The 27,953-nt window shown below is 40.6% G+C and overlaps 1 protein-coding gene and 1 pseudogene across 2 annotated transcripts in view; one reads left to right on the top strand and one right to left on the bottom strand.

Moving 5' to 3' along the window:
- Positions 1-27,953, bottom strand: part of LOC310904788 (uncharacterized protein) — a 339,287-nt gene that overhangs the window by 120,326 nt on the left and 191,008 nt on the right.
- On the top strand, positions 5,879-16,372 carry LOC310904759 (ubiquitin carboxyl-terminal hydrolase 42-like; annotated as a pseudogene). Its single transcript has 16 exons — positions 5,879-6,220; positions 6,928-7,128; positions 8,213-8,323; positions 8,484-8,586; positions 8,750-8,817; positions 8,974-9,044; positions 9,579-9,661; positions 10,888-10,999; positions 11,360-11,500; positions 11,694-11,794; positions 12,255-12,396; positions 13,076-13,785; positions 14,156-14,244; positions 14,416-14,419; positions 14,649-15,673; positions 16,174-16,372. The product of its transcript is annotated as a ubiquitin carboxyl-terminal hydrolase 42-like (transcript).

Below are 27,953 nucleotides of genomic sequence, written 5' to 3'. Positions count from 1 at the left end.
GTCCAGGCTTAAGTAACAGCTCTTGATGATAAATGAAAAGATTAATACGCAGCGGATTTACACAGAACATTGCGTTTTTAACAATGATCGATACAGAGTATTTGTCATGCAAATCACCTGTGTACACCAAGAAATACTTATTTCAATATATATCTGTACAGTATTTACATTTTATATTTAAACTCTAACTCGAAACATTTTCCAAGAAAATACAGAAATGGAACTGGTAAGCCACAAGTCTTAATCTGCAGCATTTGGTCTACAACAGACCTGGCTTTTCCAGCAAGCGTATCTACATAGATATGTAACAAATCTTAAAAATAGGCATTGTTTTTATATATGAAGCATTATAAATGCTGCTTGGTTTATAAAGCTTCGGTTTTGTACCCGTTTAAAACTGTTCAAAATGTCAAGTGATTTAGAGCTTACTTTGTCAGAATATTTTAAAATTTAAGTCAGTCCAGGGGAGTTTAACTATTATATACAGTTCTCTCCCTAGATTGCACTGGCAACGGGGCAGCAATTTAATGCTAGAAATAATATACTTCCTGCTACGATCTCCTCAGTTACATGTTACTCTAAATAATTATTTCTGCAGGGTATAAGAACTTCAAATACAGCAAACGAACTCTCAAGGCGTTTCCTTTGTGCTTACAGGTAGACACCGTCGCCTGGCTGGATAAACAGATTTTCTTGAAGGTGTTATTTCAGCATATAAGAATTGATTAAAAAAAAAAAAAAAAAGTGCTTCATGGCTTATTGGTTTTGTAATCTCACAGTTCTCCAGGAACACTTGATTTGCTGCATTTCACCATTACACTCGTCAGTAGCACTGATTCTGGTTTATCACTATTTGCATTACAAATCTCCTTGTCCAAAGCCTAAACTGATGTATGCACTGCTTGAAAACAAAACGTGGTTGCAGAGCAGAAGACTCAAGTCATTAGGTTAGCAGCTGCGTAACCATACTGCTTTCCAAACATAAGATGTAGAGCTTATTGAGTTTCTATGAAGAGTTTAAACGGCTCCCATTAAGCAAAGATGTCCCCACACTGCTACTTCCTCTTAAGCAAGGATTCTACCTCCTTTGGCTGAGGCTTGCTCCCTTACATTCGAACATTCATCCAAGTAGCCTGCAATTCCACATTCGTGGGGGAAAGTCTATAGAATAGAAAAGGTTCCTCCAGTCTCTTCCTCTCAGCCTTTTTTTGAAGCATGCAATAAAGCAAAACATTCACAGGCTGACCTTCCATGCAAAACAAGGCAACTTAGTAAGACAGGAACCGCAAAACTGATTGCTCTTTAAAGTTAAAATGAGATTTGAAATAGATCAAGTTAGCAAGTGGTGTTAAGTCTGTAAGTAAGTCTGTTTTTGCCAGTGCAGCACAGTTCCCTATCATGTAGCCAGAGCTGCTTCTGTAGCTCCAAGAAGCAAAACTGCTTTGACAAAATACTGTGTCATGAAAGCATTCGTTGGTGCGGTAGGCACAGCTCAGGTTCAACAACTGAAAGACCATCAGAGTGGGACTGCAGAAAGATCTTTCAGAAGTTCCAAAAAGACATGTGGGGGTGGGAGTTTAGTTGTGTTAGATAACACAATCTTAGATAAAGATTTTGGTCTTAACGTAAAAGTAAGGGCGTCTACCGATTTCTTCAACTCCAACAACTGAAGCACAAGTCTGAAAAATCGCCTTTAAGAATGCAATGAAAATATTTAACTCTTCTGTATGTTCATAGTTTGTTGTCAAGCAAAGGAATGAATGCTGATGCCTTAACTATCTAGGGCTGTAGCTTACAGAAAGACTACACCTTCCTGTTTTTTTCCCTTTAAAAACGTTAAATCCATGTGAAATTATTTGGGGATGTTTTCACATGCAAAGCCTAATGCAACTCGTGCCTAATGCAAGCCCTGTCATCTTCTTCCTTTAGTAGTGTCGCATTAAGGGGTGTAGCCGATTGACCGTTACGGGTCCGGTCGGCTTCAGGGTACTGAACTATCACGGCCACGGATCCACCAACAACGCAGCACGCCCTCGCTCTAGTCGCGTTCAAGGAGAACTGTCACGGCCAGGAACAATGCAATTAAGTGCAGTTTATTACGGCAACAGATACACAGGTCCTTTGGATTGCCAGTGATAAATTCACTGTCTGCAAAAGCAAGCTAGCATGCATGAAATGCACAGGTACACGGCCTAGGTATTAAGATGTTAAAAAGCATAAAGACGCTAGAGATTTCTAAGTTTCCGTGGAGACGCCTGGTATAACCAAGCGTTCAGATCTTACCTCGCAGCATCCCAGTGGGCGGGGGGGGGGAGGGGTGAGAGGCTCAGCCTGTCGACTGATGTCAGAAGGTATTCTTCGTGACAGTATCTTCCCCAACATTCCCTTTCTCTTAAGCCAATTTATATTATTTTCTATCTTTTAGGTGGAGCTTGAGTGACTCCAGTCATGCGTATCTTGGTTGTGATTGGTAGAAATTACCTCGCTTGCGTTTAAAGGTACAGGCTCCGAGAAATTCAGAGGATGTGCTCAGTGAGGGGTGGTTGCCCCTTGGAGGCGGGTAGCTTTTGGGATGGAGGGGTGCTTATAATGCCTAGTCACTTAAGGCAATTACTCCACAAGGAGTAACTTTACTCCTTTAACTTAACTACTTGAACTACTTTAAGCTTTAACTACAGCATATCTAAAACATAAGGAGGATGTTACTATGTAAAAAGCAGATGAAACCAGTCCTTAACTCTTACTGCTTATTGTGCGTGAGCAGACTGGCATGAGTTTTAGCTATACTGGCAAATATCAAAGCACACCTGTGTAGTCCCAAAGCTGGGAGAAAAGCAAGGAAACCTTGAAGAAAATAGGGAGGCCTGTAGCTTGTGTAGTCTTTTAGCTGAGAAAATAAGGAAGGAGAGAGACAGGTAGCCTTGAGCTAGCAGAAGCAAGGAAGAGAAGGGATAAAAGGGAAAAAACAAGAAGGAGAAAACCAGCTCCAGACTGGCCTGTAGTAACCTTTTGCTCATTAAGGGTCATTAACACATTAGAAATCACACCTGTCAAAATGATAATCCTTGCTAATGTGGGATTCGGTGTGTGTCCCCCTCCTCCTGTACCACCACCCCCCCCCCCCCCCCCCCCGGTGTTCCTCTGTAATGCGCAAGCTCAGTAGAGAAAAGTTAGGTGAGCTGTAATAACCAATCAAAAGGAGCCAAAGAGAGAGTTTTCACAAGTTTCCTGTGTATGAATGACGGTGATTCGAGTCAGAGGTGTGCTTGCTTTGCGAAAGATAGCCAAGTACCTGACTCTGCAGAGTTCTGTAATTAATTATGTAATTAAAAGACCTTGGTGTGCATTCCGACTCTGGGTGCTTATTGGCGCGGTGCACTGGGCACGAACTCGCGGACAACATCTGTACTCAGTGTGATGCCTACAGACAATCCTTTACTGTTGGGACCTGCATATTTTTCTGTGCCTTCAACACAAACCCTTTGGTACAACTAGTTCCCTACGTAGCTGCCAGTTCACCACTCAGTTGCACTTCTGAAGAGGAAAAGCTATTTCCCTCTAACGTAGGAGCACATACTCTAAATGCAAGCTTCACTCAGCTGGTCATTTACTGCAGGACAAGATTTGAAAACTGTTGTTGAGATTCTGTTGGGTTTTCTGCTTACAGAAAAATTAAGTGCCAAATCGCCCTCTACTCCGCTTTGTAGTGCTGCATTTAATGGAGATTCAAAGAATTTCATTTGCTCCTCCGTTTATGGACAACGAGCTGAAGGAACAGGTACAGCACATTAGCCTGGAATGCCTTCCCTCCCAACCAAAGTAAACTGGAGCTGTAACTAACACAAGCAGAAACAAGGCTTCCACGTTTTCAGCTGAATAAAGTTCCAACAAAATCATCCTCTGGGATTTGAAGCTTACTTCAAATTACATGCCAACAGCTCTTTTCCCTGAAAGGTCTTGCCCAGTTCTTACGTCATAGTAAAGTGTATACCTATAAAATTTACAGTTAACGTCTTCTCTTAGTTTGTCCAATTTTTGCATTATCGCTCAGCTGTGTGCTCATTTATAAGCTGATGCATGTATACAAGCTGCTGCTCAAGTCCTACGTCTTGTTTGCAATTCTTCGTTTCCTTGTTGCCAGCATATTGTAAAGCGGATCCCTGCTGCTACTCGCTCTAGAAGAAAAGGAATCATCGGTTTGGTTACCAAATACCCGCTTCTGGAAACCAGAAGTGTTTTGGTCTCTCTTCCCTTCGAATGACTCCACACCTCTCATCAGATAATGGATTGCTGACCTAGAATCAGAGAACATCCCAAGGTGGAAAGGGCTCACAATAATGAGCGAGTCCAACTCCTGGCTCCACACAGGACCACCCCAAAAGCAGAGCCTATGTCTGAGAGCATTGTTCAAACACTTCTGGACCCCCGTCAGGCTCGGTGCCACGACCACTGCCCTGGGCAGCTGTCCCAGTGCCCGAGCGCCCTCTCAGGGCAGCACCTGAGGCGCACGGGGCTCGGCGGGGCGGCCCGGGAGGGGAGGAGGACGGCGGGGCGAAGCGGCCGCTCCCTCAGAGCCGCCTCCCCGCCGCCTCGCCCGCACGTCGGGGCTTTTTCGTGTCGGGGCTTTTTCGTGTCGCGCCCTCGGGCTCTCGCCGCGGGCGACATGCCGCTCCCCAGCGCGGACAGCTTGCGCGCGGGGCCTGCCCGCGGCGGCGGCGGGAGGGAAACCCCAACCGCAAAGCCCTCCCGGCAGGGAGAGCTCGGGGTGAGGGCCGGTCCGGCACCGACAGTAAAGACACGCCGGAGGAAACGCTCTGCTTTTAGCCGTGAGCACCGCGGCCAGGTTGAAAAGGCGTCACGCTGGAGCTCCGAGTTGGGCGGCGTTCCGAGGCCGTTGTGGCAGTTGTGGAGACGGCCTCGGCTGAGGTGGCGGCTGCTGTCGCTGCTGTCCCCTCTGTCCCCGCTGTTGCCGCTGTTCCCGGCGCCTGGAGACCCCCGGCAGCCCCCTGTGACAGGACCTGTGGCCCCGGGGAGCAGGTCCTGTGGCCCCCTGTGCCCGCCGCCTCGTCGGCCATCCCGGCAGCAATCCTGCCAGCACAGAATAGCTCACCGGCTTTACGTGCGTTTCAGGGTAAAGTGACGATTAACTTCTATTTCCTGGCTTGGGTGCTGCTTTATTCTTTAACGGAGCTTCAGGTTTAAAGGTTAAACTCAGTTCTGTCAAGGTTAAACTCAGTTTCGTGAATGGCATCTTGGACAAAATCTTAAGCTGTGATTGACTCTCTGCTTAACAGAGGCCAAACGTGTACCTACTGAGAAGCAGGTCATAGGTGATAAGCCCTCACAAATTAACTTGCTATCACAAAGTGACGCCCAGAAAAAGTGTATTCAAAAGCTAGGCTCATTATAGAATCACAACCAAGCCATCATGACTGGTGCAGTAGACAGTGAGGTAGAGGGTGAGCCCTGGAAAGACAGAAGTAAAGTAGCAGCGAAATGCAGGTACCTTTGTGCACACGAAGCAGAAAAGCGCAGGCAGTAAAGTAATAGTGCTCCATTACTAGCGTGAGCAACAATTATATATAAATCGCAACCATTATCTATTAGATAATAGGTAATAATTAATAGATAATTGCAAAGCTCCAAAAATGCAATAAATAACTGATTCCCCTCAGAGAATGTCATTTGCATTTTTATATTAAAAAGACTCCAGAGTTGTAATGGATTAAAATCCTACGAAAGTGAAAGAAATGGCATCAGCCACTAGTTCTGCAGAAGCTAAAAGTAATACTGATAGAGTTTTGATGGAAATTTTTCCTTTGTGTGTTTAGTTTGGGGATTCCTTTTAAATCATTCATACCAGCAAGTTAGTTCTTCAAGGCCGTTTCTTTGAGATTAAGTGACAGGACTTCTACTACTCTTTTCTTCTTGGAATGCTTCTTGGTATTCTTACGTCAGCCAGAACATTTGTCTCTGTCGCAGATGAGAACAATGACCATAGTTAACAAGCCCAAATCTTCAAAGTCTAAAAAGCCATCTTCAAGGCGGTCTGGCAAATCCAAGAAACCGAGTACTAAAAAACTGATGTCACGCACCGCAAACTGGGGCCGGATACCACCTGCAGAAGATTCAAGCCAAGTCTCTGTGGCCCAAGGATGTGGAGGTGCTATTTATTGTAGATCCTCTGAAAAATCTAAGCCTTTTGCCCAAAGAGATCTAAGTAAGTGTGCGCTTTATCCTGCCTCCGTTTTCTTCAAAACAAAAGTAGAAAGTGGTAGTTCTTGCTTGTTGCACTGATAGAGAACAGGACTACTGTGAATAAAGACTTCCAAAGCGATTCTCCTAAGGCAACTGAAGTGACTGACGTTACAGAAATTAATTTTGATATATTTACAGTCGACAGAGAAATGTGGGGAGCATTTTGTAATGCACTGATTCATCCATATCTTTTCTGTTTTGCAAAGAAAAGTGTTTGATTGTTGCTATTCACAGGTTCCATTATTCACAGGTTTTTGAATGTTAAGATTGCTCAGGAAAAGATCTGATATTTGTAGGGGTACCGTCATTCCTAGTTATTTGTTTTTACATTGTCCTTGCATTTATTACCATATAATTTCAAGTCTAAGTTTGTGGTTGAAGTTATAATAAGGAAAAAAGCATATAATAAGGAAGAAATTAAAATGGTTGACTAAACTTTTTTTTCCCAAAACGTTGTGTTGACCAGCCAATTTGAAGATGGCGGTATTAAAGGTGTCTGCAATAAGTTTTTCTGTTTTGGATTGTAGCTAGTTCCTCTAGGTGCTCCCGCAGAATAGTATTTTTACTATGCCTATATATACTTTATATATTCACTATACCTATATATACTTAATACCTTTCTTAGAAACAAACAAACAAAATCTCTTTTTAAATATAACTTTCTTGCAGTTGTTAATGATGGAATTGCTCCGCCACAAAGGATTCTTTTTCCACCTGAGAAGATACGTATGGATTGGCAAGAAACACAAAGTGTTGGAGTTGGCCTGTACAATCTTGGCAACACGTGTTTTCTTAATGCTACTCTACAGTGTTTGACCTACACCCCCCCACTTGCCAATTACATGCTTTCTCTTGAGCACAGCCAGTCATGTGAGTACTTTCTAACAGTATTTTAAATCTGTTGGATAGCTGTGAAGGTGAAAGAACAGCAGTGATTCTGTGAGACAAACTTACTTGTCTGATTTTACCTGTAGACGCTGGCTTTGAGCATTGTATTAGCAGTGGGCTCGGAATAGCATATGGAGTGCGTTTAATGCACCATGTGTTTTTTTTGTTTGTTTGTTTGTTTGTTTTTTTAAAAGGATCTTTTCTTGCTTCATGGGAATAATGAAGTGCATTGGACAGTAATGCATTTAATGAACATTTGGCATTTGGGCTATTTGGGCTTCCTGCTGCTAGAAAGGCAATAAAATTTAGGATGTTGGCATCATAGGTCTTTAGTCTGCACAGCCGAGGTTCCATAATGCACTACAATAAATGGTCTGTTCGTTGTTGAACCAATTAAAAAAAAAAAAAAAAAAAAAACCTAGAAAGCAATATGAGCTGTTATGAACACGACTAGATTTTTTTGTGGGACTGTATTAAAATCTAGACTGATTTTGTCCTAAATAAAATGTTGTACTATAAAGTAAATGTTGTACTAAACCTGTATGCTTTTTAGGCTGGTATCTTTGTATCGATACCTAGAAATTTAACTGTTTTCTTCCTGTATATAGAAATCGTTTCAGTTGAGAATCCTGTTGAAAAAAGGAGGGCAGAAGTACTATTACATACATTACTGTAATTTTTCCTTTCTCCCAAAGGACTCGTAGCTCTGTATCATGAAGCTCACCTGACAGCACTGTGCTGAAAATAACCCACGTTCTCTTAATGCTGTATCATCAAGGTCAAATATTCTTTCCTCATACATTTTGCAACCTGTGGAGTTCACATTCCTGTCAGCCTTTACAAACGTGACTTTGCAGTAGTCTTTTAGATTTCTCATCACAAAATGCACTTGAATACAGGCTTAATGGATATTTTTATTCTATAAAGTTGTGTGAAATGAAATGTTAGGAGACTGTTGGGACAAGGAGAGTGGATATTGTATCTATAGTTTAAATGTTACTTATATGTTTGTTTGTAGTTATGTCTGTTTCGCTAGACTGGGATGCTTTCTTCTTTCACTCTTCAGGTCGTGAACAAGATTTTTGCATGATGTGCACGATGGAGACTCACATTAACCAGGCCCTGCGTTGCACTGTTGATGCCATCGAGCCTACGCGTGTTATCAATAATCTCAGTCGTAAGTGGCTTCAGATGTGTTTCTTTTTCAGCATCTTGTAATCTTCAAATAATTATTTGATGTGTATAAATGGTTTTAACACTGTAAAGAAGAGAGATTTTAGAAACAGGAGAATTACTTCATTTTTAAATGAGGTGAATACTATCATCTTCTTATTTAGGAATAGGACAACATTTCCGTTTTGGCAGTCAAGAAGACGCACACGAGTTCTTGCGCTATACTGTTGATGCTATGCAGGAAGCGTGCTTGAATGGAAGCACCAAGTAAGCATAAACAAATTCACTTTTATACGTTCTCTAGCACCTTTTAGGCCTTTATTTACTATCAAAACTGAAAGTCTAGGTCATCCTTGGTTTTCATAAAACTCTTTGAAGAGTTAACTGTGTGCCTTAAATCTTCTGAGGTCTGATTATAATTTATTTCCAGATTGGACAGATCTTCTCAAGCTACCACCATCATTCATCAAATATTTGGAGGATTTCTAAGATCAAGAGGTACTTTTAAAAATATTCCTGTCCTTAGAACTGATCTGTGTCTTTTGTCGGTAGTAAAGCAGTCTGTAGTTTGTCTGAAGTAGTATCTATCGACAACTTGAATGTGGACAGTTAGTCTCCTTCACGTGTTGTTAAGCATTTATATTTTGCTTCCAGTGAAGTGCTTGAATTGCAAAGCAGTTTCGGATACGTATGAGGCATTTCTTGATATCACTTTGGATGTAAAGGTAGGAGGTTTTGTAAATATAATTCATGATGTTTAAGTACATGTATAACTTTCTAAATTAAACTTGTTTAACTTAAAAAACCAAACCACGTACAATGTTAAAATATAAGAGCTTGGTGGTGGTTAGAAAGTGGATTGGACTTTGTCCTTCTGTGGAACCCCTGTAAATAGTCTCCACGTCTGCATTGGGTTTAAGGGGAAAGAATTTTATTGCTGCGCAAAGTATAATACTGTCACAATTCTTTGTTGTTCTACCTCAATATACGTCTAATTGTTAGACTGCTGGATTTGTTGCCAGTATTGATGACAAAGCACACTATAGATGCTGTCTGCGTTACTGGAAAATGATTTGTTTCAAAGTAGAATGACTTCCAGGTGAGGTAAACGCTGAGCATGCTCTTTCTGCCTCCTTCTTGACAGTGCTCATAGTAGATCGCTTAAGTATGTATTAGTCAGGTTCTCTTATAAACTCCTAGTGCGTCTCTGGAATTTTGAATTTACAGTGACTTTACGCTCTTCTTTCTCGCTCCTCTAGGCGGTTTCATCTGTTACCAGAGCTCTAGAACTATTTGTGAAACCTGAAGAGCTGGATGGAGAGAATTGCTATAAATGTAGCGAGTGAGATTATTACTAATTATGTCTTAATACTAGATATTAGTTTTATATATTGCATGACTTAGAGCGTAAGTTATCCTTTAACTTCATTTAGAAATAAGGAGACGCAGCTTTGTTGTTGTTGTTGCTTCATTTCGTAGTAGTGGTGAGCTGAAGCAAGGAGCTATGGAGAATGATTTGGAGTGGAAGGCAGCAGCAAGTTCCTGCAGGTCCTAGCGTTCACTGTGAAACAAAGTTAGATTGAGTGTCAGGGAATGTGAGCTGGCTCTGTGGTAATGAATGTTAGCAGCCTGTGCTGGCTCACTAAACAGCGTCTTGCACAGCTCTTGAACTGTGAAACCTGTCGATGTGGACTAATGTCCGAAATGAGCTCCCTTAAGCCTAACCCGTGCACAGGGAAACCCTGTTGAGTTCAGGCGCTCTCTGTGCTGATCAATATGTAAGATGTTTCTACGTATGTGAGAAACAATTGAACATTTGCATAAGATGGTTTGGCAAAACAAGCTGTTAGTCAAACATCCCCTCAGAAAAGCACAGAGTGCCCGGCTCAGTTCTGTAGAATTCATGCCTGACCCCTCTAAATGAAAAATGCAGTATCCACTTCTTGTTGTTGGATACTAAGGAAATTAGGGTGTCGAATCAAGAGCGTCCAATAGGTTATTAAAGCAATTTAATCCCAGGTTCGTCTTGGCCTGCGGATCCTAGAAAGCAACATGCAGCGTATTCAGGATTCTCATAAGTGATGTCTGAGGAAGAGAAAGAACTGTAATAGCACCTCACATCTGAATTGCATGGTCCTTCCTTAATGTGCTCTTTGAGGTGTGATCGGTTCAGTCACACTTAAAGCCAGAATTTTCCGTCTTTTTGTGAGTTTAAAAGGAAAGGCCTTGCACATGTACAGTACTTTTTCCATTGCTGATAACTGTTATTAGTCTTATATATAACTCATTTTTACTATTTTTTGTTTATATTTTATAACTCCCTGGTAATACGCTTTCGTGAGAGATTCCTGTTCCCGCTATGCTCTGAGTTGTTGGTAAAACTTACCTTCTTCTCTGTATTAACAAACGTGACATGCAGTGCATGGGTTTATGAAAAGAAAAAACCAAACATATGATGCAAGTAAATATCATTCAAATAGCATAAGCATGCATGAGACATTAAAACGAGTTTGTTTTGGGGGCAAAAAAGATGATGCTTTCAAACACTTGTCTCTGCTTGTTTTTAAGGTGTAAAAAGATGGTTCCTGCATCCAAGAGATTTACCATACACCGTTCTTCCAACGTTCTCACAATATCACTGAAAAGATTTGCAGATTTCACAGGTGGAAAGATCAACAAGGTATATTTCCCGCTGTAATGCAACTCTGTCATCATGTAATGGGACATCCCCCAAAGCTGAAAGTTGTTAATATTTTCAGACAATAATTGTAGACTAACGACTACGGCTTATTCTTTCTCTTAATATCAGTAAAGTTCCTGCTTGACAAGAAGCATATACTTTCCTCTGAGAAGGCTAATTCATCAGAAAACAGTTGTCTGCAACTTCTAGTATTAAACGTTGCTTATGGGAAGACTTATTTTTAGTGAATCAAGAGATATATTCATATAATTCCAGTCTCTGTTTTTTGGAAGTGTTTTTCTCTGGCTAGTCCGCGAAGTACTCTGATATAATTTTTCTATCTTCTTGGTCTCTCTTTAGGAAGTAAAATATCCTGAGTATTTGGACCTCCGAGCCTACATGTCTCAATCAAGTGGAGAACCACTCATCTATGCCTTATATGCGGTGCTGGTGCATCATGGTATCAACTGTCGCTCAGGACACTATGTATGCTACATAAAGGTAGAAGTCGACATCATTTCTAACAGGGTAAAGGTTGTGCTGGCAAACCAGTTCAAGTGTTACTAGTAGTACTGTTTCTAGGGAAAAAGATTTCATTATATGTTTATTTGACACGTGTGTATTTTATTGCTATCTGTGATTTCATTTGGAAAACATGCAATTCATCTAAAGATATCGTTGTCTTTATTTGCAGGCTGGTAATGGACTTTGGTATCAGATGAATGATGCAAAAGTAGTCCGTACTGACATTAAAAGAGTTCTTGGTCAGCAAGCTTACTTACTTTTTTATATCAGGTAATAACAAGTATTCAAATGTGTTCAGAAGAGATTTACTCTCCTGTTATTGATACTTTTCTTTTTGCAAGTGTTTTTCTTTCTCTCCCAGGAAAAGATGATTATTTCTCTAATTCAGTTCTGTCTAACCTGAAATTCTCTGTCATTTATTATCTTTTGTTGCTTGGCCTTAAACTGCAGCACTTGTGTAAATTGCTGTATATGTGTTATCTGTAGCTGGCTAATTTAGAGAAGGAGAGAAATGAAGGCCATCTGTGGTGTAAGAATGAATTATTGCTCTGAAAGTGATAGTCATAGTAGGAAGACTGTTACCTACTTTTCAGTTTGTAGTCTTGGCTAAGTCTTCTGTAGAGAAGGCTTCCATATCGTATGAACTGTTCCTATAAAATTATAGGATGGGATTTAATCCAAGAGTAGGCCGAAAGAAAAACTAAACTGAGATCACTGCTCTTTTCTGAAGGCGCTATGATTTGACGCTCGGAGAACGTGCTTTTTACTTAGCAGCACCGTCTTATCCCTGTTCATTCCCCCCTGGTCAGCGGGGGGCTAACAGTAAGCAGGCTGGATTTCTGGGACCACGACTTCCTCCTCATATGATTAAGGTAATTTAGGGAAGCGGGAGGGCAGATAATGGCACCAAACGGACAGTGGGTTTGGGGTTTGGTGTGGGGTTTTTTGTTTGGTTTTTGGCATCTTTGTTTTGTTTTCCTTCCCACGCTGCAGCTGTCTTCACAGCCCTCATGCTACAGCCAGAGTCATTCAAACAGTGGTTACTGCTGAATTGCGCAGCCATGCGACTCCATTGTTTATACCTCCTAGACAGCTTTGTAAAGCACAGAGAGCTACGCTCTTTGACAATTTAAGTAGAGTGTACTAATCCTCGAATCATTTAAAAGAGGACTTGTTTTTCCTATCGACGTCACTTTAGCTAAGACAGGGAAACCAAATTGTCTTATTCCTGAGCACCAGAACAATTATTCCAGGCTTTTTGGGGTATGTTTAAAGGGGAAACTAAATATATTTGGGAATAGCTTTAGGCAATGTTAAGTTGTTTGGATGGTTTTCAAAAATGATGTTAATTTGATATCAATATGCAGTAAACCAAAAGCAGGAATTAAATACACTTATGGGACTTGCATTTATCTTTTAAGGGCAGTGTTTTTTGCTTTTTAGGTGTTAAGACCATTTGTAGAAATACTTAGTAGGAGAATGACATGTTTAAAAATGTTAAATGGAGTGTTTGCATTAACCCGTCTTGCAATTTCTTCTTTTTAAATACAGAATTCAAGTCGTTTAAATGGAAATGGATCCATAAAAGAGGATGCAAATACCACTGGTGTCACCCTAAAAAGGCCATCTTCAGCACCACCAATGGCCTGTGTTCAAGAACAGGCGATTACCAGGCCTTCAATTACTGATACGTCAAAAAACCAGAAGATCACCATCAGTATTCACAATAAATTGCCTGCTCGTCAGACTGTGTCACAGCCTGACTGTCTTAGCAGTGCTGTGGAGGATGAAGATCTCTACAAGGCTGTTCCTTCATCCACAATCACAAATTCGGTAAAGCAAATGAAGCAAATACAAATACAAAAAAAAAAAAAAAAGAGTTTCTGCTGAAATTTTTGTGGAGCCAAAGGTGAATGGAAATCCTAAACTCAGCTCTGATAACACAGTCCCTTACGGTGCAGAATCTTCAGGAAAATCTGAGGAGGAGTCAAAGGGCTTATTTAAAAGGAATTGCAATGCAATGTGGAATTTTGGTTGGAAAGGTAGTCCGTACATCGCAGAATTCCCATTCTTCCTGTCAGAATGCTGATGAAGGAAGATCCCAGCATGAGCTGCCAAACACTGATTCACTGAATGGTGCTATTAGTTTAGTTCATGAATCTAAAGAAAACGGACTGAAACTTGATGATTCCACTTGCCAAGTTGAACCTGTTAAACCTTGTGAGATGTTCGTTTCTAAAACAAACGGATTGCTTGAAACATAGTAGTTTGCTCCATCGAGAATTTCTCACCCACGATGTATTCGGGAGTGTTTATCATGTTCCTAATTCAGGCGAAATGCTGAGAAAACACAGCACAAATTTGATCGTAACCCTTTGTGATATTATGCCATTAGAATTTGCAGAGCTGAGCTGACATTAGAACTTGTCAGCTTAAGCTGAGCTGAGATAAAAATTCTTAAGTTTCATAAAGTAGATTTTGGGAGGTGAGTTGGCGTTATCTTTGAAGTGTAGATAATGCATACAACACAAAGCGATCTTGCTTAGCATTTAATGTAGAAATTCTGAGAAGACTAGTCCTCAGCACAAATGGTATTTTTTCTGTCTGCTGACTTGTGCGTTTTAGTTGCAGATGCCTGGAGCTATGCCTCCAGTCCCTCGAGAAGTCATCATGGAATCCCTCACGGCCAGCCAGCTGAACAGCTTGTCAGAGGAAAGAAGGTAAAATGAGCACAGTCTGATTAAGACAAGATTTTATGGAAGTTCATTGCGGTTTTATCTGTCTACTAATACTATTTAATGGAAGGATTTAAATCAGTAGAATTCCGTACTGTATGGCCAGTGTTGCGAACAGAACTAATGATCGACACTGTGCATAGCACTCTGATGCAGGCTGGTGCCTCGCGGAGAACTTGTGTTTCTTCATAGAATGTTTTTCCATTTTTCTCCATTATCTGGAGAAACATTGGCTGTTCCCCCGTCGCCCCCACCCCTTTTTTCTCAGAGCAGCAGGTGGAGGGAGACGGAAACGTGTTTTTATTTTGTGCAGTGTCCCGGGACCTCCGAAATCTACTGAGAATGATGAATACCTTGAACAGTACCAATGTGATGACCGTGGAGACAAGGAGAAACCAAGAAGATCAAAAGAACATGAACTGATTTCAGAAGAAAATGTTTTCTACATCAAAGAGTCTTCTGAGACTGGTGAGAAATTGCGGCAAACTTCCCCTCTAAAGTCTGACAGTGAATGTAGTTCTAAAAACCTTTCCTCCTTAGCTGTTACAGATAGATGCCAAGATACAAAGGACGAGACTAAAAAATCTGACAAAGAGCGTTACCAGAGAAAGAGGGAACATTCTCCTACTGAAGAGAAGGAGAGTCAAAAAGATGGTCATTCCAGCAAGAGAAGGTGCTCTCGGAGTGTGGAAGTTGTTAAGCAAAAGCGTCACAAGCAGGAGTATTGGGAGGGAAGCAGGTACAGATCTTCCCATAGTGAAAGGAACAGCCCTGATAATGGCAGAAGACCAGTAAAATATTCAAAGTACAGATCTCGAAGCAGAGGAAGATCAGAACAAGATAGCGCTAGATATTACCATTCCAAAGGGGAAAGAAGTTGGAGCAGAGAAAGATACTATCAAGATGAACCACGGAAATGGGAAAAATGTAGCTATTACAAGGATTACTATTCACCTCATGCAGCAGGAGACAGTAGAGAGAGAAAGTTCTCTCACGGTGATAAAGACTTTGACAAATTGACTCAGACTTACTCCAGCAGGTCACATAAGCGTTATCATTACAAAAGCAGATGGCCTCAAGGTTCCCTCTTGCGAGAGGAAGATGTACATCACTTTAGCACACCCAGAGCAGACTCACATCGTTGCTCAGTAGCTCAGCAACATTCTGGAAAACATTCGCGTGAGAGACATGCACTTCCACCTGTGTCAGCTCATTTGGAGAACTGTCGCCAGAAAAAGGCAAAAGAAGGAAACAGAAAAAGACAATATACTCGTGCAGAAGGTAGTGAAAGTGAAATAGAAAGGCAACGCAGAAAGGTAGAAAAGGAGGTTTTAGGTGGTGAAAACATGAAAAAATATAAGAAGTTCTAGAAGAAAAAGAAGTCTGAAGATAAACAGGGAGAGAAGGATTCCAAGTAAGCAGGGATTCCAGCCTAATCAGCATTTTTTTTCCTAATTCTTTTCTGGGTGCTTCTCATGTTTTGTTTTTTTTTTTTCATAGTTTCTGAGTTATTTAGATAGCATAATCTGGCTGGGGATCATGACTGGGGATCATTAGGTTGATCAGTGAAGACAGGAAAGGTATTGCTGAATTGTGTCAGAGCACTAGCTTTGGACCACGTAGTTCGAATCACATCTGCACACCATTCTGGATTAGGTTAAAATATTTTTTTTTTTTTACTTGCACATATTCCAGAGCTAACCATTGTTAATGATCTGTGTACCAACCAGGACCTATGGTCCTTCAATCTGAGGGCTTAAGTTTGCTGCATCTAAAGGAAGTTACATGTGCACAAAGTACCACAAAATAGCTGACATGCGGCAAATCATCGCCTGTGGTAAAATAAATAAAGTTTCCTGTATGCAACAAGTGCCACATCTTTTTTTCTCTTTTTAACTTGCATGTTTCTTTCAGACTTTATGATTTGTATTTCTCTGCGCTCCACTTTGACAATGCCAATCGCAAGCGTAACAAAAAGAAGAAAAAGGAGAAACATCAGGAAAGTGAAAGGCTTCTTGGAACACTTAGATCCTCGTTTCCAGAAGAAAACCCGGGAGAAGAAGGAAGAATCCCATCCTCCAGATGGCTCTTTATGAGAGCAATGCAGAAGTGAGGGCAGTAAACAACCTCACAAGGAAGGGAAGCCTTCCAGTGCAGGTGAAAGGAAGAAACATCGCATCCAGCGAGTATATTAAAGGTAAGCGGCTGCAGCATGTTTATGGGATTCCTTTTAGATTAATCTAGAGATTATCTAAAACAGTCTTTAAATGCTTGATGACTGAACAGTCTGCTGGATATTAAAATATGTTTTGAAAAATATGTTTCAAATGTTGTTTTTTCAGCTGTGTGGGGAGAACAAATACAGTGGCTATGAATATTTTGGCTATTATTCAGAACAGCATGTGGAGGGATATGTAAACTATGTAATATGTAAAAATATGTACTATGTAAAAATCCTGCTTTTTTTCTCCTTTTTGTTTTTTTTTTTTGTCTTTTTCTTTTTTTCCCTGCTATTATAGGTTTAAGAATATAGAGGAATGCGCTGATGGAAGCCATGTAAAGAGTCTCCAAATTTGCATTGGGTTTAAGCGGAAAGAATTTTATGTCTGCACAAATTATGATACTGTCAAAACTTCTTTGTTGTTCTACCTCAATATACATCTAATTGTTAGACTGCTGGATTTGTTGCCAGTATTGATGACAAAGCACACTATAGATGCTGTCTGCGTTACTGGAAAATGATTTGTTTCAAAGTAAAATGACTTCCAGGTGAGGTAAACGCTGAGCATGCTCTTTCTGCCTCCTTCTTGACAGTGCTCATAGTAGATCGCTTAAGTATGTATTAGTCAGGTTCTCTTATAAACTCCTAGTGCGTCTCTGGAATTTTGAATTTACAGTGACTTTACGCTCTTCTCTCTCGCTCCTCTAGGCGGTTTCATCTGTTACCAGAGCTCTAGAACTATTTGTGAAACCTGAAGAGCTGGATGGAGAGAATTGCTACAAATGTAGCGAGTGAGATTATTAACTAATTATGTCTTAATGCTAGATATTAGTTTTATGTATTGCATGACTTAGAGCGTAAGTTATCCTTTAACTTCATTTAGAAATAAGGAGACGCAGCTTCGTTGTTGTTGTTGTTGCTTCATTTTGTTTAAGCAACTGGTGCACGGAAATAATCCCAAACTTGAAAACGTTACATCTGTTTTGGAAATCTAAGAAGAGTGGCTATTAGCTGATATTGGACTTTTCTCGTAGCATTGTCTGCACCATGGCTTGTCAAGCTTCCTAGGCGTGTAGCTGCATGCTGAAATATTCATATTGGCAGAAGTGAAAAGACATGCCCAGTAAGTAGTGGTGAGCTGAAGCAAGGAGCTGTGGAGAATGATTTGGAGTGGAAGGCAGCAGCAGGTTGCTGCAGGTCCTAGCGTTCACTGTGAAACAAAGTTAGATTGAGTGTCAGGGAATGTGAGCTGGCTCTGTGGTAATGAATGTTAGCAGCCTGTGCTGGCTCACTAAACAGCGTCTTGCACAGCTCTTGAACTGTGAAACCTGTCGATGTGGACTAATGTCCGAAATGAGCTCCCTTAAGCCTAACCCGTGCACAGGGAAAGCCTGTTGAGTCCAGGCGCTCTCTGTGCTGATCAATATGTAAGATGTTTCTACGTATGTGAGAAACAATTGAACATTTGCATAAGATGGTTTGGCAAAACAAGCTGTTAGTCAAACATCCCCTCAGAAAAGCACAGAGTGCCCGGCTCAGTTCTGTAGGATTCATGCCTGACCCCTCTAAATGAAAAATGCAGTATCCACTTCTTGTTGTTGGATACTAAGGAAATTAAGGTGTCGAATCAAGAGCGTCCAATAGGTTATTAAAGCAATTTAATCCCAGGTTCGTCTTAGCCTGCGGATCCTAGAAAGCAACATGCAGCGTATTCAGGATTCTCATAAGTGATGTCTGAGGAAGAGAAAGAACTGTAATAGCACCTCACATCTGAATTGCATGGTCCTTCCTTAACGTGCTCTTTGAGGTGTGATCGGTTCAGTCACACTTAAAGCCAGAATTTTCTGTCTTTTTGTGAGCTTAAAAGGAAAGGCCTTGCACATGTACGGTACTTTTTCCATTGCTGATAACTGTTATTAGTCTTATATATAACTCATTTTTACTATTTTTTGTTTATATTTTATAACTCCCTGGTAATATGCTTTCGTGAGAGATTCCTGTTCCCGCTGTGCTCTGAGTTGTTGGTAAAACTTACCTTCTTCTCTGTATTAACAAACGTGACATGCAGTGCATGGGTTTATGAAAAGAAAAAACCAAACACATGATGCAAGTAAATATCATTCAAATAGCATAAGCATGCGTGAGACATTAAAAGGAGTTTGTTTTGGGGGCGAAAAAGAAGATGCTTTCAAACACTTGTCTCTGCTTGTTTTTAAGGTGTAAAAAGATGGTTCCTGCATCCAAGAGATTTACCATACACCGTTCTTCCAACGTTCTCACAATATCACTGAAAAGATTTGCAGATTTCACAGGTGGAAAGATCAACAAGGTATATTAAGAATATACCTTAAGAATATAGAGAAATGGTCTGCTTTTATTTTCATTTTCTCTTTTTTTCATTTTTCTCTTAATATCAGTAAAGTTCCTGCTTGACAAGAAGCATATACTTTCCTCTGAGAAGGCTAATTCATCAGGAAACAGTTGTCTGCAACTTCTAGTATTAAACATTGCTTATGGGAAGACTTATTTTTAGTGAATCAAGAAATATATTCATATAATTCCAGTCTCTGTTTTTTGGAAGTGTTTTTCTCTGGCTAGTCCGCGAAGTACTCTGATATAATTTTTCTATCTTCTTGGTCTCTCTTTAGGAGGTAAAATATCCTGAGTATTTGGACCTCCGAGCCTACATGTCTCAGTCAAGTGGAGAACCACTCCTCTACGCCTTATATGCGGTGCTGGTGCATCATGGAATCAACTGTCGCACAGGACACTATGTATGCTACATGAAGGTAGAAGTCAACATCATTTCTAACACGGTAAAAGGTTGTGCTGGCAAACCAGTTCAAGTGTTACTAGTAGTACTGTTTCTAGGCAAAAAGATTTTCTGAAATAACCCCAAACTTGAAAATGGGATCTTGTATAAAATCTTAAGCTGTGATTGACTCTCTGCTTAAGAGAGGCCAAACGTGTACCTACTGAGAAGCTAGGTGATAAGTGTTTTTGTACACTTATAAGTGGTCATTTTGTAAAGAGACTGCTGAAAAATCTGAACAGTGCTGCTGCAGAACTCTGAATGGGGGGCTAGCAACTGTCTTAACTGATCTGGAATCTTGAGTTTACTTTTCAGTGGACAGGAGGAGAGTCTCTCAAGGCAAACAGAGAGAGAAATAACACCCGATACTCATGTCAACATAAATTTATGCTCAGAGTGTAGGTGTAGGAACAGCGTCGGTATGTATATGGAACATCGGGAGAGGAAACTATATCGGTATTTACAGCTTTTCTACTTCCTTGTCAGAGAGACGTTGTCTCCAAATTAGAAATTGATGTATTTTGAATAAGGGCTGGTGGATCGGATTTATTCTTACTAGTGTTAATATTTGCTCTTGATTAGTACTTAATATCTGGTAACGCATCAATCAATCGTCAAAAATAAACTTAAAAATGTGTAAGGCTTATCTCGTTGGTCGATACAAAGACCAAGGTCTTTTCTCTTTTCTCTTTTTTTTTTTTTTTCCCAGTATTGTTTTTCTGTTTTCCTTCTCACTGCAGTCTTGATTTTGTTTCTTGTCCCTTAAGTATGTTTTCAATGTGTTGTTGAAACATTTTCCCTTTCAATGCAAAAAAAGGAGCTGTCACTGGTGTCTGCAAGTTGAAGACTGGAGCTTATCTGAAAATCACTGAGCCCAAGAGCTGTCACCTTAGTCTTCCAATAGGACAAGGATGTCTTCGTTTTCTCAGTTAAATGCATTTTTCAGGTTTGTGTATTATTTTCTCAGGAATGGAAAGTGTGCGCACAATTTGCCAGTTGTGGGACTAGGAGTTCTCTTATTTCCTGTGCTTTGTTTAACCTGTCTTAAGTTTAATGGATAGCAATCAAGGTGTACTAGAAATCTGAAAACACTTTATGCTTTGTTCTCTCAGTCATTTTGGTATAACAAACAAGCTTATGGTTTAAACCCTCCATTAGGTTAGCATTTTCCCTAAACGTAACAAGTCCCTGTGTGCTACAGGAAGACAGTAACAAAAAATTAAGTATAGATATTCATCCTGCCATTATTCAGCTTCTGCCTATGGACAGACAATTACACTTATTTAAAGCGGTATCCTCTTGAAACCTAATCAGCATGTTAGAAAGCACTTAGTTATCGGCTTTTGTCCTGGAGGGCTGAGGTTTGTTTTGTTTTGTTTTACATTCAGCATTTCCTTTTCTAGCTTCCATTCCCCTGTTGTTTTGCATGAGGAAAACATGCAGCTTTACAAAGTAGAACGGAAAGAGATGCTTTTCAGTCTAACTTTTCAGTTTTTTGTAGGAGTTTTAAATGTGGTAGGTGCAAAACAGCATAAGTACTGCTGCCAAAGTTATATTCAAACAAGTATTTCTTGGAGAAGCAGAAGAAGCCCAGGGAGAAATAAATTTACAAACATGCTCTTCATGCTCTCCTTTCCCAAGATTTCTCTGAGATATATCCCATAGTCTGTGGGTTTTGAGGTATGTGGTTCCCAGGAGTGAAAAGGAGGGCCAAACAGCTCTCCTCTCGGATCTCCACGTGCCAGGGCTTTAGTGTACTGCCACTTATGGCTCCGCTTTTCACCTGGAAAAAGCGACCTCATGCTGTAAACTGAGGAGCCCTGCAATTGTTCTACTTGGGTTTTTTTTGTTTTTTTTTTTTTTTCCCCTGCTCGTATAGGCTTAGAAATGTGCTGATGAAACAATAAAAAAGCCAGCTTGGTACATCTCCTTACAAAAAAATAAGTACAAACTTGAGCTCCTGATCGGCTTCATGCTGAACTCTGTGCTGTTCTTGTCGTAATCTTGGTCTCTCAGTAGATAATATGGTTTAATTACGAATAGAATCATGTGATGAAGAAGATCTCACACTGCAACAAATTCAGCATCTCAAATGAAATTTTACATTTTCCGTGATTTTCTTTCTGAGCAGAAGTGTGTAGTATTAAATATATATATATATATATCTGTGATGAAGCCACGGTCGCAGTTACTCAGATATCTTAATAAGCACTTGCAGGAAGATAAATTGCTGCATCTTTTAGCATTATTTAATTGTAGGGTTAGAGACATGTTGATTCAACAGTGCTGTAAAGTTTCTAAGAGGTCACTTTGAAAAATACCAGCTAAATTACTGGCAAGACTGCACCCGTTCTTAAAAACAAACAACCCCCCCAAATCATCTGTTTTCCTCTTACAGGTAACTGAAGTAATCCCCGAAGAAGACAGTTCACTATCCAAAGGCAAGTTTTATTTTTAAACATTTTCTACATTTTATACCTAGCCACAACTTAACAACCAGTTAACGGTCGGTGACAATCCTGTTCAGTGTTGAAAATGTCATTCTGGCATAGGAAACAAAGGACTTCATCTTCTTGCTTTACAGCTGAATGTCTTCTACATAATGTTTGGAGAAGTGAAATCTTGCAAGAGGTTTTCAAAAATTCTGCCCGGTTTGGATGATGAAGTAAATTGCCATAGTCAGTAGATTCTGGCACTGACAAGTTCCTTCAAGCTAAAGAGGGAGTGCGATTGTTGCAAAGCATGACTGTGTTTTGAGACAGGGACGACCACAAGTTTTAATCTTAAAATACGACATGGAGGGGAGGCTGGTTGTTCACACATTCTTGCAAACATTAATACAATCTGTCCCATTATCAAGAACAAAATTAGGGACTGAACGGAGGTCTTTCAAATACCAGTGTTGCAAAAATAGACTTTTTATGCTACTAATGTCAAAAGAATCCTGATTGTACTAAACTGTGTCTCTTCTAGCTGATAAATCAGGAATAGCACAGAAGAAAATGCGTCTGCTCTAATGCTCTTTGGGCTTCGGTGAATTCTCTGGCCAGCAGATGGCGAACTCGCTTATTCTAAACCAGTCAAAAGTATAGGGAGAAAGTAAATGTCTTGCACACATTACACAAGTCCAGGGCATTGGGATCACTGGGCTACATGAGTGAAAGAGATGTACCCCAACAGTACCCCACTTAGATACGCTGCTTGCAACATAAGCAGGATGGGAGGGCTGTGCAAAGCAATTTTGGTAAATTGAGGAATTCATGTATTTCATCAAGCCTAAAGATACTAATTAGTTTCATGTGGGGGAAGGTCAGTCTTTCAAAGAAAAGAAAAAACATCTCTTAAGCAGGATTTTCTGAATGGTGGAATCTAATCTGAAAAAAGGCCACTTCAGCAGGTTATTTATTTATTTATTTATTTCTTACTGTATTGAACCTCTCAAGTAAGCTAGGAGCAGACTAGGAACAACTGAGGACTTGTTAGAGTGTGCCTTTTCACCTGGACTCATGTTACTTTGAATAAATTAACAAGGATAGCTAGTGATAATTTGTGATTTAAGGAAATTCCAGATACGTGAGAGAAAGAGCAGCGTTAAAGCAGTTAAATTCCTGCTCTCTCTAATAAGTGCTCTCTCTAGCCAGTTTCTGAACGCTTCTGTTCTGTGGCTAGGATTTGGTCAGCTTGACCACAAGATCACTAGTAAAACAAGGATGCCGTCCAGTCAAACCTTCAAATGAATGCAACTTACCTAAGGTCTACCGTTTGCTATCAAAACAGGTAGCTTTGTCCTAATATTCTGTACAGTTGACCAATTTTAGCATGGAACTGAAATGCAGTCAGTTTAATGGGAGGGCTTTGGAAGCTGCCTTCTCCAGTCAGTTCAGCCCTGTAGTCAGAGAGCAGATCAAGCTGTGTGCAGGCTTGTGACTTCTCTCTTTAGAAAGAAAACCACTGAGCCAGACAGTTCCATGTTGAGTATCACAACAGGGAATGACATTTCTTCCCTTTGTCTTTCAGATGCAGAGCTTACTGATGGAAGCCTTCAATACTCAGACTAAACCTACCATCAAAACGGACGACCTTTTTACCATCCAAACCAACCATTTTTCCATCAAACCCAACACCTTGGGTTTTGAAATGAAACTGGTAAGCCACAAGTCTTTATTGAATCTATTTTGCAGTGAAAGGGTTTTCTCTGTAACCTGATCATTTAAACTGTTGTGCTTAAAAGAAGGTCACTTGCAAGAGCGGTTATAATCCATGCTATAAAATTGAATCATCCTCTAGAAAGAAAAAAAAAAGGAGCAATTATCTTGCATGTACTCTTGATAAAGGAGGAGCTACACAATGGTATATAGTTTCACGCTTTATTTTTGAGAATGTCCAGGCTTAAGTAACAGCTCTTGATGATAAATGAAAAGATTAATACGCAGCGGATTTACACAGAACATTGCGTTTTTAACAATGATCGATACAGAGTATTTGTCATGCAAATCACCTGTGTACACCAAGAAATACTTATTTCAATATATATCTGTACAGTATTTACATTTTATATTTAAACTCTAACTCGAAACATTTTCCAAGAAAATACAGAAATGGAACTGGTAAGCCACAAGTCTTAATCTGCAGCATTTGGTCTACAACAGACCTGGCTTTTCCAGCAAGCGTATCTACATAGATATGTAACAAATCTTAAAAATAGGCATTGTTTTTATATATGAAGCATTATAAATGCTGCTTGGTTTATAAAGCTTCGGTTTTGTACCCGTTTAAAACTGTTCAAAATGTCAAGTGATTTAGAGCTTACTTTGTCAGAATATTTTAAAATTTAAGTCAGTCCAGGGGAGTTTAACTATTATATACAGTTCTCTCCCTAGATTGCACTGGCAACGGGGCAGCAATTTAATGCTAGAAATAATATACTTCCTGCTACGATCTCCTCAGTTACATGTTACTCTAAATAATTATTTCTGCAGGGTATAAGAACTTCAAATACAGCAAACGAACTCTCAAGGCGTTTCCTTTGTGCTTACAGGTAGACACCGTCGCCTGGCTGGATAAACAGATTTTCTTGAAGGTGTTATTTCAGCATATAAGAATTGATTAAAAAAAAAAAAAAAAAGTGCTTCATGGCTTATTGGTTTTGTAATCTCACAGTTCTCCAGGAACACTTGATTTGCTGCATTTCACCATTACACTCGTCAGTAGCACTGATTCTGGTTTATCACTATTTGCATTACAAATCTCCTTGTCCAAAGCCTAAACTGATGTATGCACTGCTTGAAAACAAAACGTGGTTGCAGAGCAGAAGACTCAAGTCATTAGGTTAGCAGCTGCGTAACCATACTGCTTTCCAAACATAAGATGTAGAGCTTATTGAGTTTCTATGAAGAGTTTAAACGGCTCCCATTAAGCAAAGATGTCCCCACACTGCTACTTCCTCTTAAGCAAGGATTCTACCTCCTTTGGCTGAGGCTTGCTCCCTTACATTCGAACATTCATCCAAGTAGCCTGCAATTCCACATTCGTGGGGGAAAGTCTATAGAATAGAAAAGGTTCCTCCAGTCTCTTCCTCTCAGCCTTTTTTTGAAGCATGCAATAAAGCAAAACATTCACAGGCTGACCTTCCATGCAAAACAAGGCAACTTAGTAAGACAGGAACCGCAAAACTGATTGCTCTTTAAAGTTAAAATGAGATTTGAAATAGATCAAGTTAGCAAGTGGTGTTAAGTCTGTAAGTAAGTCTGTTTTTGCCAGTGCAGCACAGTTCCCTATCATGTAGCCAGAGCTGCTTCTGTAGCTCCAAGAAGCAAAACTGCTTTGACAAAATACTGTGTCATGAAAGCATTCGTTGGTGCGGTAGGCACAGCTCAGGTTCAACAACTGAAAGACCATCAGAGTGGGACTGCAGAAAGATCTTTCAGAAGTTCCAAAAAGACATGTGGGGGTGGGAGTTTAGTTGTGTTAGATAACACAATCTTAGATAAAGATTTTGGTCTTAACGTAAAAGTAAGGGCGTCTACCGATTTCTTCAACTCCAACAACTGAAGCACAAGTCTGAAAAATCGCCTTTAAGAATGCAATGAAAATATTTAACTCTTCTGTATGTTCATAGTTTGTTGTCAAGCAAAGGAATGAATGCTGATGCCTTAACTATCTAGGGCTGTAGCTTACAGAAAGACTACACCTTCCTGTTTTTTTCCCTTTAAAAACGTTAAATCCATGTGAAATTATTTGGGGATGTTTTCACATGCAAAGCCTAATGCAACTCGTGCCTAATGCAAGCCCTGTCATCTTCTTCCTTTAGTAGTGTCGCATTAAGGGGTGTAGCCGATTGACCGTTACGGGTCCGGTCGGCTTCAGGGTACTGAACTATCACGGCCACGGATCCACCAACAACGCAGCACGCCCTCGCTCTAGTCGCGTTCAAGGAGAACTGTCACGGCCAGGAACAATGCAATTAAGTGCAGTTTATTACGGCAACAGATACACAGGTCCTTTGGATTGCCAGTGATAAATTCACTGTCTGCAAAAGCAAGCTAGCATGCATGAAATGCACAGGTACACGGCCTAGGTATTAAGATGTTAAAAAGCATAAAGACGCTAGAGATTTCTAAGTTTCCGTGGAGACGCCTGGTATAACCAAGCGTTCAGATCTTACCTCGCAGCATCCCAGTGGGCGGGGGGGGGGAGGGGTGAGAGGCTCAGCCTGTCGACTGATGTCAGAAGGTATTCTTCGTGACAGTATCTTCCCCAACATTCCCTTTCTCTTAAGCCAATTTATATTATTTTCTATCTTTTAGGTGGAGCTTGAGTGACTCCAGTCATGCGTATCTTGGTTGTGATTGGTAGAAATTACCTCGCTTGCGTTTAAAGGTACAGGCTCCGAGAAATTCAGAGGATGTGCTCAGTGAGGGGTGGTTGCCCCTTGGAGGCGGGTAGCTTTTGGGATGGAGGGGTGCTTATAATGCCTAGTCACTTAAGGCAATTACTCCACAAGGAGTAACTTTACTCCTTTAACTTAACTACTTGAACTACTTTAAGCTTTAACTACAGCATATCTAAAACATAAGGAGGATGTTACTATGTAAAAAGCAGATGAAACCAGTCCTTAACTCTTACTGCTTATTGTGCGTGAGCAGACTGGCATGAGTTTTAGCTATACTGGCAAATATCAAAGCACACCTGTGTAGTCCCAAAGCTGGGAGAAAAGCAAGGAAACCTTGAAGAAAATAGGGAGGCCTGTAGCTTGTGTAGTCTTTTAGCTGAGAAAATAAGGAAGGAGAGAGACAGGTAGCCTTGAGCTAGCAGAAGCAAGGAAGAGAAGGGATAAAAGGGAAAAAACAAGAAGGAGAAAACCAGCTCCAGACTGGCCTGTAGTAACCTTTTGCTCATTAAGGGTCATTAACACATTAGAAATCACACCTGTCAAAATGATAATCCTTGCTAATGTGGGATTCGGTGTGTGTCCCCCTCCTCCTGTACCACCACCCCCCCCCCCCCCCCCCCCCCGGTGTTCCTCTGTAATGCGCAAGCTCAGTAGAGAAAAGTTAGGTGAGCTGTAATAACCAATCAAAAGGAGCCAAAGAGAGAGTTTTCACAAGTTTCCTGTGTATGAATGACGGTGATTCGAGTCAGAGGTGTGCTTGCTTTGCGAAAGATAGCCAAGTACCTGACTCTGCAGAGTTCTGTAATTAATTATGTAATTAAAAGACCTTGGTGTGCATTCCGACTCTGGGTGCTTATTGGCGCGGTGCACTGGGCACGAACTCGCGGACAACATCTGTACTCAGTGTGATGCCTACAGACAATCCTTTACTGTTGGGACCTGCATATTTTTCTGTGCCTTCAACACAAACCCTTTGGTACAACTAGTTCCCTACGTAGCTGCCAGTTCACCACTCAGTTGCACTTCTGAAGAGGAAAAGCTATTTCCCTCTAACGTAGGAGCACATACTCTAAATGCAAGCTTCACTCAGCTGGTCATTTACTGCAGGACAAGATTTGAAAACTGTTGTGGAGATTCTGTTGGGTTTTCTGCTTACAGAAAAATTAAGTGCCAAATCGCCCTCTACTCCGCTTTGTAGTGCTGCATTTAATGGAGATTCAAAGAATTTCATTTGCTCCTCCGTTTATGGACAACGAGCTGAAGGAACAGGTACAGCACATTAGCCTGGAATGCCTTCCCTCCCAACCAAAGTAAACTGGAGCTGTAACTAACACAAGCAGAAACAAGGCTTCCACGTTTTCAGCTGAATAAAGTTCCAACAAAATCATCCTCTGGGATTTGAAGCTTACTTCAAATTACATGCCAACAGCTCTTTTCCCTGAAAGGTCTTGCCCAGTTCTTACGTCATAGTAAAGTGTATACCTATAAAATTTACAGTTAACGTCTTCTCTTAGTTTGTCCAATTTTTGCATTATCGCTCAGCTGTGTGCTCATTCATAAGCTGATGCATGTATACAAGCTGCTGCTCAAGTCCTACGTCTTGTTTGCAATTCTTCGTTTCCTTGTTGCCAGCATATTGTAAAGCGGATCCCTGCTGCTACTCGCTCTAGAAGAAAAGGAATCATCGGTTTGGTTACCAAATACCCGCTTCTGGAAACCAGAAGTGTTTTGGTCTCTCTTCCCTTCGAATGACTCCACACCTCTCATCA

Source organism: Anser anser, assembly GCF_964211835.1.
Source record: "Anser anser genome assembly, chromosome: 10".
Classification (NCBI taxonomy): Eukaryota; Metazoa; Chordata; class Aves; order Anseriformes; family Anatidae; genus Anser; species Anser anser.
The sequence above is the reverse complement of the archived record's forward strand: the minus strand, read 5'-3'. Positions and strand labels throughout refer to the sequence as shown.